This window comes from Hippopotamus amphibius, chromosome 1 (assembly GCF_030028045.1).
Source record: "Hippopotamus amphibius kiboko isolate mHipAmp2 chromosome 1, mHipAmp2.hap2, whole genome shotgun sequence".
NCBI classification, from domain to species: Eukaryota; Metazoa; Chordata; class Mammalia; order Artiodactyla; family Hippopotamidae; genus Hippopotamus; species Hippopotamus amphibius.
Genome location: NC_080186.1, coordinates 32605798 through 32617631, shown reverse-complemented (window position 1 = coordinate 32617631; position 11834 = coordinate 32605798). Strand labels below are relative to the sequence as shown.

At 55.3% G+C, this 11834-nt stretch overlaps 1 protein-coding gene across 6 annotated transcripts in view; it reads left to right on the top strand.

Moving 5' to 3' along the window:
• The first annotated feature begins 369 nt into the window (after positions 1-369).
• RIMS3 (regulating synaptic membrane exocytosis 3) overlaps positions 370-11834 on the top strand; it is a 54942-nt gene continuing 43477 nt past the window's right edge. For all 6 annotated transcript variants that reach the window (XM_057706950.1, XM_057706953.1, XM_057706952.1 and 3 more), the window contains exon 1: positions 370-668. The gene's annotated coding sequence lies outside the window, so the exon portion shown is untranslated. The remainder of the gene's footprint in view (positions 669-11834) is intronic.

Genomic DNA, 11834 nt, shown 5'->3' with positions numbered 1-11834 from the left:
CTGATATTCCTGGATCTGGTCCAGGGTGTGACAAGGGTACCGCGGTGCAAGTGAGGTCCTGGGAGGGCCCCCAGAGAGAAGGAAGATGAGAAAGAACAGATAGACGTAGAGGTGGGAGAGGCGGGCAAGCATGAGCGGGAGCATTCTGGAGGCGTGGAGAGGCTTCGGGCATCCTCTCCACTCCGCCCCTTCGAGGCCTTGTTAGCGCAGGTCGCCCCCAACCACGCAAACCCAGACCCTCCAGATTCCCTCAGGCCACGCCCACCGCCAGCCCTGCCCCCACAGGCACCGCCCCTTCCAGCGGCCCCTCCCGCCAGGCCGAGACCCCGCCCCCAGCAGGCCCCGCCTCCCTCTTCGCCTCCCGCCAGCCGGGGCTTGGGCTTTGCACCCGGCGGTGGCTGAGAACCTTGGCGGCTGCGGAGCCGGCAGCGCAGGCGGGCGGAGCAAAGCTGCCCGGCCCGGTGGCGGGCGATGCCCCCGTGAGCCTCCCTCGCCGCCCCTCCCCGCCCCGCGCCCCTGCCCCTCGGAGTCCGCTGCCCTCCTGGGACCGGGCCGCGCCTGCCGCCGGGTTCGCGGGGCGGGGTCCCGGGGCAGCACCTGCCCCGCCTTGCGGAGTCGCCTCGGCCAGCGGAGACCCCTCCCTGCCTGGACCCCGGCCCCACCTCCGGGTAAGTCAGCAGGCCTTGCTCGTCTGGGAGTGGACGTGGGGAGGGGGTTGCGGGGGTTTGGGGGACCACGGGGCGGGGGAGGGGTCTCTGGTCGTGAGGCGCCACGTAAGGATCTAAGTGTGCAGAGTCGGGGGCGGGGGTTGCAGGGGCCCGGGGGAGGAGCACAGGGTATGTGATGGCTCTGGGGTGTGGGCTAAGGTGAGACGGGAACAGGAGGTGTTGGGGAAGCTCGGAAAATGGAGTAGAGGGCCCCAGAGTCTCGAGTTCTTTGCTGATGGTCAGAGCACCTGGGGCCCTGGTCTTCAACAGCATTGCCTCCCTTGGCATTTTTGGAAAGTGCTTAAAATCTCTCCTGGAAAGGGAGCTGGAAGGCAGCCTGCCTTTCTCTCTCCTGCCTGTGCCCTGGTTGAGAAGCTGGCAACTCTTTCCTCCCAATGAGATACCGTTGTGGTGCCCAGATGACCCCCACCCTAGACCCCACATAAAGAAGAGGGGTGATGCTCATTCCGGCTGTAGGGTGGGGAGAGAGGGCTTCTGGGAAGCTGGGAAAGGCAGTGGTCAGTCAGCAGTGGGGAATCCAGGGTTCGGGGATGTTGGACAAGACCCTTGGTGGGCAACTTGGGCACTCTCTCATTCAAGGGGAGGGTGTTTTCACCTGCTGGCCCCCAGGCTGCCTGGACCCATGTCCACATCACCTCTGGATAACCCATCCCTGAGGAGTGGGTTTCTTCCCAGTACCCTGGGCCTGGAAACCCAGGGAAGGCCCGTGGCACCTACGGTCCTGGATGGGGTAGGCAATGGCATATAAGGCCGGAGAGCAGGGGCGCTGGCTGCACTGCCACCCGGGGGCTGTTTGGATGTGGCCCTTCATGGCTGGGGAGCCTGGGTGAATATATCAGTGTCCACCCCCAGCCCCAGGGATGTTGTTTGGATGTAGAGAGGAAGGCTGTTGCCCCTTTGGTCTTGTCTTCTGCCTGTGATGACTTCTTAAGTCTGGGGTCCTTGAGTTTGGGGCCTGAAGTGGTGGGGAGAGGGTCTTTCTGGGCTAGGGCTGGTCCCCAAGGGGTTAACTAGCCAGCCCCACAGTTGCTGCCAGCCACCAATTAGTCTGTAATCAGGCAGGTGCCAGCTGTCCCTGGGGGCATGTGGGAAGCCTAACGGGGCCTTCTCTGGTGGAGGTGAGGGGGTGGGGGAAGGCGTCTGTGAAACTTGCACTCAGTCCAAGCTCCATGCCCTTCAGAGCCTGCGTAGGGCTCACAGACCCCCTTCCCCACCCTCTGTGCCAGCTGCTTGGCTTAGGGACCTCCAGCCCTGGGGCTCGATACCTACCGGACCCTCTGCAGGGTATGAAGCCTAGAGTCAGGCAAACTTGGCTTCAGACCCAGGCTCTGCCACTTTCTGGCTGTGCGCTACTGAGGAAATCACTTTCCCTTTCTGAGCCTCCTTCAGCAAAACAGACCCACCTTCTAGGTCTGCTGGGAGGAGTAAATGAAATGGTGGATTTGAGCTGCTTGCGCAGAGGCTGGCACTCAGGGGAGCTCAGTAGGTAACTGCTGAACTCCTGAGCAACCCCCGTGCCAAGGACCTGATGGGACAGGCAGGCAGGAGCCAGGGGCTGAGGATCCAGCAGGGACCAAGGACCCATCCTTTGGGGCATGTGGTCTCAGCGGGCCAGGCACTGTCTCTGCCTGAATTCTTCTCTCTTCCTCTCTCCTTGCTCACAGATATTCTGGTCTCTGGACATAATTAGATTTTACTCTGCAGAGCCCAGGGTTGAGCTGCTACTTTCTGGGCTCGCCCTGTTCCTAACTAGGTGCTAAGCTCCGTGGGGTCTGTCAGGGGTCTGGGTGATGTCTACAGCTGCAACAGCAGCTGGCCCTTTAAGGAGGGAAGAAAACAATTATCCGGCCTGGGCATTGCATCAGCTGGAGCCTGGAGGGTCCCTGGGGAGGAGGGGGCAGGCTGGTGGTTGATTTCATTAGTGCCATGTGAGAACTCTCACCCGGGTCTGCCCCACACCCAGGCTACAGCCTTCTCCCTGGACAGCTGGGTGGCAGCGGCCGGCCCCATTGCCTCTCCCACCCCACCCAGGGAGTACCACCTTGAAGGACTCTGTGCACACCCATGACGTGCAGGGGGCTATAGGGAAGCACCTCTCACACTGGCCTTCTCCTGACTTGGGTGCAGGGTATGCCTGCCTGCTGTACCAGCATTTTGCTGACAATGGGGGTGTCTCCCCTACTAGTGTTTGGCTGACCTGGGGCATGTTCCCCCCTACTGGCATGCCGTTGACTCAGGGGAGGGGTGACTTCTACACTGGCCTCTCACTGACAGTGGAGCTGTCTCCTGCACTGGTGTTTTGCTGACCTGACAAAGGAGCTGTGCTGCCTGGGCTGTGTGTGAACTGAGGCCACGGTTAGAAACAATTGCTCTCTGGGTTGGAGGTGAGCTGCCTGGGAACAGTGAGTCACAGCGGCAGAGACGACTCCAAGCTCTTGGGCACCAGACAGACTTAGGTTCAAGTGCTGCATCCTCCACTTCCAGCCTCTGTTACACCTCGGGTCTCAGACACCTCTGGAAAATAGGAATACTTTACACCCATACTGCCCCACCCCCATCTGGAAGGTTCCTGGAGGATCAAATGTTGTAACTGAATGTACAGCACCCAACCCAGGACTGGCAGGTGAAGGGTGCAGGCTGTGTGATGATTCCCTTCCCTTTGCAAGTTTGGGCTCCTCGCACCTTGAGTTCAAGATGACTGGACAAGAAAAAGAGGGTTGGGGAGGAGTGGCGAAAAGGGGAGAAAGAGTGCAGGACGATGTGCTCAGACATGTGAGGTCCTAAGCTCTGTGCGTCACGCCGCCCCTGCCTCCATGGAGTGGGCATTCTAGCCGGGAGATGGCCCAGAGCAGGTAATTACACATGTGACATGTGTCGAAAGGAGAGATGCAGGGAGGGTAGCGTGACAAGGAGTCGAGGAGGCAAAGAAGACGGGAGCCGGGTTTAGTTGCTAAGGCCATGGTGATCGCAGGCGCAGGCCTGGTGTGGTGGGGAGGGCAGCAGTGGGGGAGAGAAGGGAGGGAGGGGACAGGAGTCAGCAGGAGTCAGCACAGCCAGGCCAGGCCTCCTGGTCTACCTAGCAGGATACTTTAGACTTGGGAGTTATCCTGAAGCTGATGGCAGCCTCTAAAGGGTTTGAAGCAGAGGAGGCAGTCACTGATTTTCAGAGCCCATGGGCTGGGGTCTACGGCCCTCAGGCAGAGCCTTCTCGGGAGTGACCTTTTGCCCTCTCGTACCCTCTTCCCTGTGCAGCAGCCCTGGTGCCCAGGGAGCAAGTTGTTTACGTGACTTACCCCAGGAGGGAGGAGGCCAGTCCCAGTTCCTCCAGTTCCCTCTCTCTGGACCTTGTTGACGAAGTTCATCTCTTGGGCCCAGGTTCTCCCGACCTCCTCAGGGAGCCAGAGGGCAAGAGGCAGGGCTTTGGCACCAGGGAGGCCTATATTCACATCCCAGCTCTGCAGTTCACGAGGTGGGTAACCTCTGGCAAGGCACACCTGTCTCTGAACTTGACTATCCCTGACTTATGAAAGGGGGTTGATGTTATCTGTCCATGGGAAGGATAAAATGAAATTGCAAATGGAAATCACAAAACCTGATTGCAATGTCAGTTGACATGTTGACTCTCTTGCAGGGGGGCTGACTCCTACTCCAGGCCAGGCCCAGGTCCAGGGCTGGCTGGGGGTGGGGGCAGGGCTGGATTCACCAGTCTGGTTGCACAGGGCAACCTGCGCTTAGAAGTACCCCTTACTTGGTTTAATGTTTGACTGTCACCATCTTGAAATTCTTAATAATTTTGAACAAGGGGTCTTGCTTTTTCGTTTAGCCCTGGGCCCTGCATATCATATGGCCCTGCAAATTGGGTTGGGATAGGAAGTGGTAGGGAGCAACACAGACCTACAAATAGTCCCCAGGTGGAGGAGATGTAAGGTGGAGGGCACGGCTAACTGTCCCACGGTGGGTGGGATGTTAATAATAGTATCATTTATTTAGTGCTTACTGTGTGCTAGGTTCTCTGCTAAGCACTTGACGTGTTCGTCTTCAAACAGGCCAGTGAGGTCGGTAGATTATTATTTCCTATTACTCATCTATATTATTGTATAGGTGAGGAAAGTGAGATTCAGGTTCTCGGCCAGAGTCACACAGCCATCAGGTGGTATCAAATCCAGGTTGTCAGGTGGGAGAGCACATGCCTGGACCAGGGAGGTCGTCACTAGAATGAGGCTCCTCCTGAGCTGGGTGGGTCTGAAGGATAACCTGGAGTTTGCTGAGGAAGAAGAAGGTGTGTGGGGAAGGGAGGGCTGTCTCATCCGGGAAGTGCTTGTGCCCAGGAGTGAGACTTGGCCAGGAGGGGTGGAGCCAAAGCCCGATGCTTCCCAGGGCTGAGAGAGGTAGCCTTTGCATTTCACGGTTCTGATCTCCCAAGCTCAGAGCTTCCGGTCACTCTGCGCCCAGGCCCTGCTGCAGCCATGATTCCTCAGAGCTGCCCTTTCTTGCCCACTCTTCTCCCACCCCCAGGTAATCTCATTTACTTGACTTTAATGCTCTCTTCCGGGCTCAAGACCTGCAAGTCTAACTACTTCCTGGACCGCATTTAGATGTCTCATGATGAGTCTCAGGTCCAAACTCAGGTCCCAGCTCCGCCTGCTGGCACCTGCTCTGCCTCGTGTCCCCAGCTCATCTCAGCCACCACCATCCACCCACTTGCTCAAGCTGGAAAGCTGGAAGTTCTCCTGGACAGCTCCCTCTCCTTCACCCCCACATTCCACAGCTAGTCCTCAGCAAGTCCTGTTGGTTCTCCTGAATATCTCTCCGCAGTCCATCATCTCTCTCCCTGCCTACCACCCCACTCCAACCAGCATCAGCTCTCACCCGGACCACTGTGACAGCCTCCGAAACGGTCTCCTACGTTTCTGTTCTTGCCCGGCTTCATTTCAGGTTTCACACTGTAGTCAGAGTGATCTTCTAAAGATAAATGTTTGATTGTGTCATTTCCCTGCTTAAGACCCTTCCAAGATTTCTTGGAATAAAAGCCAGACTGACGTAGTCTGCAAGGCCTGTGGGATCTGGTCCTTGCCTACCTTTTTGGATCGTCTGTACCATTTGCCCCCTCCCTGAGCTGCAGGACTCTCATACATGTTGTTCCCTTCTCCTGGAATGTCCTCCCCCTCCTTATCTATCTCCGTCAGATAGATACCAGCTTGAACATCATTTCTGCAGAGAAGTCTAAACAGGAAACTAAGCATCAGCCCCCTCCAGAGGACCTTGTGCTTATTCACGACACTCAACACACTTGACTTGCTTTTCCTTATCTCTCTTTCTTGCTAGACTGTGGACTCTGTGGGGTCAGGAGTCCAGTTTTGCCTGGCCACAGCACATAGTAGGTAAACAATGAGTTGTTCTGTGAATGAAAGGAATAGATGAATCACTGCTGCGCAGCCTAACTAGCCTCCCTGCCTCCAGACCTGCCTTCTCCAGTCCTTTCTCTGTACAGCACTAGAGCGATCTTTCTAAAATGCAGAACTGACCCTGTCACCCCCCCACTACTTAAAATACTTCAATAGTTCCCCACTGAGGGCAGGAAGGGCCTCAGCTTCTTAGCATGGGATTCAAAGCCCTTTATGATCTGTACCCGACGGCCCATCCAGCCTCATCTCCCCTGCTTACCCTCTCCACACACTTTGAACTCCTGTTCCTCTAACACATCAGGCTGTTTTGTGCCTCTGTGCCTCTGCCCTTGCGGTTCCCTTTGCCTATAATGCCTCCCCACCCCTGCTTTGTCTCCCCGGAGAACATCCTTCAGTCTTTAAAACCAGCTCAGCTGCCACTTTTGCTTGTGAAGCCTCTGAGGAACCTTCCTGGCCCTCCCTAGGCAGAGTTAGCCCCCCCTTCTTCCACCACATCCGCACAGAGTCTACATCTTTTCCTCCTTGTGTCCCGTGAAACTGAGCTCTTCCAGTGCAGACACAGTGATTGTTCATCTCTGTGCTTCCAGCTCCCAGCTTCTCCCCTGTCCTTAATTCGGTCTTTGCTTGTATACAGAAACCCACTCGAGCCAGCCTCAGTAGTAGAGAAGTGTGTATTATAAGGACACAAGGGCTTTTGAGGAACTGAGGGGTAGGAAAATCATTAGCCTCTGGAAGATGGAACCTGTAGGCCAGGAGAAATTGAAGCAGCCGCTCTCTGCTTTGTTGGCTGCCTTCACCTTTTTGTCTCCACACACTGGCTTTTCTCAGCTTTTCCCGATGCTGGACCACCTATAGTTCCTGTATTTCATCCCTCAGTTCTAGCTACATTCAGAGATAGAACCCAGGGCTTGGCAGATCCAAGTCCAAACTCCCAGGAGAGGATCTGATTGGCTCTGAAGGGGTCAGGTGCCCACCCTGGTCCAATCAACTGCAGCCTGCGGGGATGGAAAACAAAGTCAGACATATAGACATGGCTCTTGTTTGTTTGTTATCTGGGCAAGTATTACACTTCAAAAGACATCGGCTATAATTCTTACAGTGCCAGGTGGGCCTGGCCCCAGCCTTTCATCTGGACAGCACCTGGCGAAAACAGACCTAACGCTGTGGCTTCAAGAGGAGTCTTTTCCTGGGGCAGCAGCAGTGCCCAGGTCAGGCACCGAAGAGCCTGTCAAATGTCATTCAGAGGCCTGAGCAGAGAGTTAGGGAGTTGAGACCCTGATTTTCTCACCCTTCTTCGGAGTGGGGAGAGAGGGATGAGGAGGGCGTGAGCAGTCAGGACAGTTCTCTCTGCCAAAATCACATTCACCTCCTAAGACTCAACTCATTTCCTTTCCTCATTGAAGAACTATGCATGGTAATTCCTGCCGTGAGGCTCATATTAGATGGTAGGTGTAAGGACAATTTGTAAATAGGAGAGAACTGAGCAATTTCTAAGGATTGTTATTACCAGAATGGAATGTGGCAACAGGGCGCCAGCTGGCCACCGTGCCATCCAAGCTCCTACAGGAGGCAGGCAAGCCTACAGCTTCCTTCCCAACGTGGGCATGGTACCTTCGGTGAGACCTGAGATGACTTTCAGCGGCTCATGGACATGCCACTGCATGGCGTTGGCTCACATACTGAAAAAGTTGGTTCCCTTTCAATTCTATCAAGTCCAAGGTTGTCCCAGGAAGAAGTATCAGTGCTGTGCTAGTGTCTTTAACAACTTTCCAACACTTGCTGCACTTCCTTTTAAACAGAGATCTTGGGGAATTCCCTGGCAGTCCAGTGGTTAGGACTCAGCGCTTTCACTGCCAGGGCCTGGGTTTGATCCCTGGTCTGGGAACTAAGATCCCGCAGCCGTGTGGTATAGCCAAAACCAAAAACCCAAACAAAGAACCACAGAGATCTTGACTGGCAGCTCTGTGTAACTAAACTTTAAAAACATAAGTTTGTTTTCACTGTACTTATTTTACTGTCATTTTCTATCTATTAAAGTCAGTATTGGCTCTCCATTTATAGTAGTAATGCAAAATTTCTGTTTAAAAAAATGCATTAAACTTAAAAGTGTTAATTTAAAAAAAATAAACGATGAGCCATACAGGCGTATGGAGATTTGACATAAATCATTGAGGAACACACAACGTTATGTGGATAATGCAAAACTGGGACGTTGTACAGGGACGTCAGGGATGTGGACCTGGACAATCTTTAAGATCCCCTCCACTTACCTGGAGAATTTGAGGGTCTCTTGTGCTGTGCCGGCCTCCTCCCTTCTCACCTCGTGCCCTGGCTTGGGTTGCTTTCAGAGAATCCAGCCGTGATTGTCTTGTTGATAGGAGAATGTGGGCCACTGTCCTCCAGCTTGCTTGAGAGGGGGGCTCTTGGAGTTGAGGTGTCTGGATGGGGGTAGGATGCTCCTCACCTCTGAGGCAGGACTTGGGCACTCCTGGGGGGAGCAGGGGCTGCGAACTCCACGGTCTTCCAGGTCCCCGTGCACAAGACGGGCCTCAGGGCCTCCCAGAGGGCCGTAGTCCCAGGGACCGCTGAGGCTATGGGAACCCTGGGTGAGGGTGAGGCTGTGTCCAGAGCTTGGGGCCCAGGGACAGTGAAGCCAGGAGACTTTGGGGTCTCAAAGGTCCTGTTCTCCTTGCTCTCCCCTTTCCTACCTCTTTGTACAGCTGAATGATTGCCCCTGGAGATTAGGCAGTGACCCCAGGGGGCCTCGGAGGACACAGAGGATTTATCCACAGGGCCCAAGACCAGTACCAGGTGGGCAGGAGGGAGGGCAGGCCTGGGCTCCAGGAGGCGGGGGAGCCTGGATAGTGTGGGGCGTGTGCTTGTGTATCCATGGTGAATGTCTAAGGGTCTCTGTGAAGGCATATTGTGTGTGTGTGTGTGTGCGAGAGAGAGAGAGAGTTTGTGTATACATGTGCGTGCAGTGTGGGTGTGTGCATCTGTGGTGACCGGACCTCTGAGTGATGTGTCTGAGGGTCTGTGTGGGGCAGGCTCTGCACTGCGTGAGTTTGGGCACGTGTGAAAGGGTGTCTTGTGTGTGCTGTGCACGCGGGTCTGTGGGGAATGCATCTCTGTGTGATGTGTGTCTGTGAGGCATCTGGTGTGTGTACGCCTGTGTGCTGTGCGTCTAGGTGGCTTGCGTGCTGGCTGTGGTGTGTGCCTGTTGTTTTGTGGATGTCGTCGTGTTTGTAGAGCGTGTATCTGGCTATGTGGTGTGTCTGAGTGGCTGCGTGCAAGTCTGTGGCGTGCACCTGGGGCTTTGTGCCCTGGAAAGGGTGCGGGGCTAGGGGTGTGCGGGGAAGGTGGAGTGTGTTGAGGGCGGTGTCTGTCTGGGCTGGGGCCTCGGGTATGCTGGCTTCCTGGGGAGGGTCCCCAGGGCAGGCGGCAGGCGCGGGCGGCGCCTTCCCACTCAGCGCGGGGCTGGTAACCGGAGCCCCTTTCCCCATGAAATATTGATCCGGCCTAGCGGCGGCCCTGACCAAATAGGGCCAGACAGGCAGGGAGCAGGGAACAAGGGGGGCCGGCCGCTGTCCGTGGTGCTGCCGCGTCCCCCGGCGGGGGCGGGGGCGTGGGCGCTCAGGCTGGGGCGGGGCTGGGAGGGGGAGAGATTTCTCTAGCCACCAACACCCTCAGCGGGGCCCCTGCCTCTGAAGATGAGCTAGCCTATCCCTGTCACCTGTTGTCAGTTCCACCACCCTTTCTAGGAAGTGGGAACAGGGACCAAGTGAGTACTTGGGGGGATCCAGTATCCCCCTGGGCTAGGTTTGCCTGGGGCAGTCCTAACTTAACACTTGTGGTTCTGGTGTGATTGTTAGTCGTGTCTCTGTTCACTCTGAAAGAATCCTAATTGGATGACAAATTATGTGCTCCCCACCAACGAGGCTTTGCTCCTAAGACCTCTTTGGTTCTCTGCTCTGTCCCTGGGGCTTCTGTAGTTAGTGGGTGTGCAAGTGCTATGTGTGTGTTTGTGGGTGGGGTTACTGTCTTTCCTCTGCTTGGGCTGAGCTGGAATAAGGGCTTTGGAGCCTCAGGTCCCTTGGGATCCTGCTGCAACCCAGACTCTGCCCAGGGAACCTCAGACCCTCCCCAGGGAATCCAGCTCCCTTCTCTACCAGTCCAAATTCTGTTTTCCATTTAAGCTGTGCTCTTGTTCGGGCCTGGGCTTCCTTTGCCTTCCTGCATTCTGGGTTGGGCAGGCCTCTCCTTGTTCTCAGTGTCAGGGTGTGTAGGGCCTCCAGGTTGGCCATCTGTGTACTCATGACATCTTCTCTGAGTTCTGCTTTGACTTGCTAATTCTCCCTCCTTCAGTGGATTCCATTTTCCTCCTACCCCTAACTGTGGGTATTACCTCTCATCCTTTCCTCACTTTGTACCCTCCTCTGGGCATTCTCCTTCCTTTCCACATCCCACTTTTCCCTCTGGGGAACACACCCAAATCCTGCCCACTCACACTGCTCTCCTGAACTCCAGGGAATCTGCTTACCTGTCCAACACCTCCATGTGGGAGCTGCAAAATTATCTCAGACTAAAATGCACTCATATCTAAAATGGGGACTTATGTTTCCCTCAAGACAGCTTTTCCTTCCAGGACCTCATGCTGTGCTGATGGCACCTATCAGCCCCCACCCTTCCTGTAAATCATATTGGGTTCTGGTTTTTTCCCTTCCTCCAACTTCGTCCCATCACTAACTCCAGGCAATCCCCCAAGCCCTCCCACGACTCCTGCACCACTTTCCTCTTTCCACCAGCACTGTCTGAAGCAGTGCAGCCCTTCTTACCTGCCTCCTGACTGCTCTTCCTGCTGTCAGGCTTTTTTTCTGATTCTGCACTGTGTCTGACTGATCTCTGTAAAATGTTACATCTAAGCCATGTCAGATTTCACTCCCTTCAGGATTAAAGCCAAGCTTCTTAGCCCTGCATTCAGGGCCCTTCACTGGCTCTTCTCAGCCTACCTTCCCAGCCCTCTCTTCCACAGCTGCACATACCTCCTGCTCCAACTGCACTGCTCTGTTCACCAGCCTCTGAACATACCATTCTTTCTCTGGACCTTCCCAGCTAGTTTCCACCTCTTTCCTGCCACCTGTACCTCTCCAAATCCCACCCACCTTTTGAGGTGCTCTGCAGTGAATTTCTTCATGCTGCCTGCTCTGGTCTCCCCATCCTGAAGTGTTCACTCCTGCAGAACAGCCAGGGTATTTTATCTTTACCTCTCAGTGCTTTGGGTGGTCCTCAGACCAGCAGTGTGGGTATCACCTGGGTGCTTGTTTGAAATGCAGAAACTCAGGCCCCACCTTCCTGTGACCCATGGAATGAGAATCTGCATTTCAATAAGATCTTCAGATGATTTGTGTGCACATTGTAGTTTGAAAAGCACTGGACATGCATCCAGTGAGGGCAGCATCTTGCTTCTGTTCGGGAGTGGCCCCCAGCCCCAGGGTGTTTTCTAGTGGGGATCTCAAGTGCCAAATCTAGCAGCCCCTGTCAGGTGACGGCTGCCACATCTGACCACGAGCTATGAGAGGGGGTGGGTATGGAGATGGCCGGGAAGCATGTGCACTCTGCCTGGATGCTTCCACCTGAAATCTATGTCCCACAAGGCCCCGGAGCTCCAGCTCTGTAAATCTGACTCCAGAAAGCACTCTCG